Raw genomic sequence first — 3,509 nt, 5'->3', positions numbered from 1 at the left:
AATTCAGTTTCAATTTAGTGAAATTTATTTTCAAACCAATGCATTCAATTTCAAATTATACACATACAAATTCAATCTGAGCAATTCAAATTCAATTCCTGCTGGCACAAGATTCATCCCATAGGTGGTTGTCTTCGTGGACCAGGGTTGGACACTCCTGTGACCCAACACTTGCTAAAGGGACCAGCTAGTCTGGTCTGGGACTGCTCCACAGGAACAGTTAGAGAGGAAAGGAGTGGGTTTCCCTCCTGGACCTGTTGCCTCAACCCAACCATGAATTAGTGGGATGGATGGATGGATGGATGGAGTGCTAATTATGATTTTTTAATACAGTATAATCATAAAAACAATGATTAAAAGGTAATTATGTCTTTGTTGTGTTTTGATTTTCTTATGACAAATGAGAATGTTTCTGGTTGTTCTTTTTGTGATAATGTTAGCACATCTGCATCAGTCTGACTGATGTTATTTTAGATGGCAATGAGCAAACAGCATTGCACAGATCACTTCACACTTCCTGCCCTTGATAATTAATTGTTTTGTTGATACTGAAAGCATACATCATTTCTGTAATATTCAAACATGTTATGAGACAAATGATGAGTCCATTGGTTCAGGCTATGTTCAAGTTAATTCAAGATAAAAGAAAAAAAGTGTTGGTGACTCATTCCTAGCAAACACTTTAAAAGGAAAAAAATAAAGCCTGCAGTATATTTAGAAGCCAACAGTTTTGGTGATATCACTGATGATTACAGCCTGTCTGATTTGTGTCTGTGGGAATAAGGTGGGATAATGGTCACAAATATTGATGGTGCTGTTTACGCCAAGAGAAAGAGCATCCCTGAATTCTGTTTCTCACCTCAAAATGACTTTCAGAAGAAAACAGTGCTTTGCTTTACAGCCAGGAGATTTGGATTCCCTTAAGCAAGACCTGCCAAGAAGTAGCTTCTGTCTGCAGGGACGGACAAGTGGGCCCTGCGTAAAATAAGAAAAGATAGCTGATAGTTCATTAGCTAGTTAGGCACAGGGAGGGGCATACCACAGAGGGTTTAAAGAACCTGTTTTTCACCGTAACTATGAGCCTTTTATTTTAGACAGAGCAGAAAAAATATGCAGCCAAAGACTTGTTATTTTTACTTATTGTCTTTCTATCAAAGCATAGTTTTATCAATTTCTTTTTAGTTTACTCAAGACATGTCATAGCCGTAAGAGATTCCCATTATGATAATGTATTTTTGTGGATAAATTGATAATGGGGCAGTTCAGAGAGCAAACATGACCACAGCAAAGCTCCGTCTCAGCCCCAGTAAGAAAAGTGGTTGTTGCTTTCCTCCACAGTCTGAGTCCAGCCTCAGGCTTCTCTATCCTCCAGAGACTTGCCGAACACCACTTCAAAGGCTGAACCCCTCTCCTCATATATTGAATACCCTCTCTCCTCTCCGCTGCAACAAACACAAGAACTTAAAGAATTAATTAGACATTGGATCAAACAAGGGTTAGAAAATCCTGCTTGCTGAACAAACCCAAAGAAAGGAATTCACACGTGAAAGCAGATACTTTTTTTTCTTCTCAGTGACATTTACTCCTTCACCAAGGATTGTACTTGGACATATTTTACAGTGTTTGTTCCCACCAGCAGACAATATGCAAAACAGTGGTTTCTGATCAACTGTTTTAGCTAAAAAGACAGTTTTTAAAAATAATTTCACCCAAGTAAATCATTTAATCTGTAAAATATTCCAAATTATGTTCATTTTTAAATGCAAATCAATGTGAGAGCTTTTGAAGTGCATTAAATTTATAAGTAGGGTAACTCTGGACAATCCAATCAATACCTCACATCTCACAGCCCTTATGCAACAAGAGTGATGGATTCGTTTTTTATTAGTAGTACAGTAAAAAATCTGAGTCAGTACAGTCACTGATTATCCCCACTACACATTAGCCAAAGTGTCGATGTAGAGAGTTGATTCATGATATCAAATATGACAAACAGCCTCTTGGTAACATGTTGGAGAAAGATTGTATGAACGGGTCCATAAACCCTGGTCTTTGTTATCTTTTAGTGCCATCTCCCGATAGGCAGGCTGCCTGTTATTGACTGGAGGACAAGCTGCAAGTCAGAGTTAGGTCAGAAAACAAGATTACATAGTTCTGTCAACTGTGAAAACAGCATTATTGATCTGAATAAGCAAGCTGGCTAACAATTGGATATTTGTCTCCTCACAAAATGTCTGACAATAATATATTAATGAGCAGTCTTAAAGAGATAGTTCAGACCTTTTGATAGGATTTTGTGGAAAGATTATGAACTCCAGTGAGAGGCTGGTTCTGTGGCCTCAGCTTGGAGAAATTCAGTTTGATTCTGATCAGATTGTTGAGCTGCAGTTGAGTGGTGCTAAGAAGAAGTATTCCTGCTGTAGAACTGGACTAAAATAACAGCAGACCACTTTTGGTGTAGCTGGAGGTATTTATAGTAGAATATTGTAAAGTTTTCATTGGAATTCCAGTGTAATGCAAAACTGACAGTTGGTTTATAAAGTGTGTTTTCATGAACTATGAAATTTGTTGGATTGGAATAGTTTTAAAGTGCCTATGGTGTCCAATTTTTGTAATACATATGAATGTATATTTAGAAAGAGGACGTTGATAAAATATTGCAAAAGAAATTTCATGTTGCTGAGATGAACAGTTGTTGAGATATTTGCCTGTGAAGTAACAGGAAGTGATGTCAAAGGGGAGTGTCTGCATGTGAACAGAGTGTTACTACAACAGCCAACAGACTGTAGAGAAGAATCTGATGTTTCTTAAGATTACTTTGAGTCGCTAGCAGAGAGCGAAAAAGAAGAGTCAGAGTTCAAATAATATTGTTTCCATAAACAAAGACCAGAAAGTTTTCTTTGTTAAAGAGTTCCCCTTTGATGTCACTTCCTGTTTCACTTTGGCTGAACCAAGTTCAAAAGAAAATATGCCAGTTATGGGACAAAATGAGTAAAATCGTGTGTATTATTCCAACTTTCTTGAATATAAAGATGTTTGACTTTTTGTATTTGAAGAATATGCATGTCACAGGCAGTTTAAAGGGGACATATCATGCAAAAATATGTGTACATTTTGTTATGTACTTAGAGTCTAGGAGTGCTGAAAAAAATGTATTTTGCCTCTCCCGGAGCTGCGTAAATATCTTTATGTTGTGTTTGGGTCATTCTTTTTCCGTTCAGTTTTCTTTATTTCCTATCAAGTTTTCTTCCGCATCACAGTATTTGCTGAGGAACTGCTAAATAAGATCATGGAGTTCCGTTTAACCAGTTTTGTGAACTGGCAATTCTGCAGGTTTGTCGTCTTCATTCTCCTCTCGCTCTGGGTCAAAATCTGGCTCCAACATGTAAGGTGGATAAGTCTTCTGCTGTTGACATCTTTGCATCAGTTTGTGAATAAAAGTTTCTGTGCAACTATAGATCGTTGTATGTCTGCTAACAAACTACAAAAATGGCCAAACGGGGTGGGGG

Source organism: Austrofundulus limnaeus, unplaced genomic scaffold (genome assembly GCF_001266775.1).
Source record: "Austrofundulus limnaeus strain Quisiro unplaced genomic scaffold, Austrofundulus_limnaeus-1.0 Scaffold452, whole genome shotgun sequence".
Taxonomy (NCBI): domain Eukaryota; kingdom Metazoa; phylum Chordata; class Actinopteri; order Cyprinodontiformes; family Rivulidae; genus Austrofundulus; species Austrofundulus limnaeus.
Note: the sequence above shows the minus strand (reverse complement) of the source record.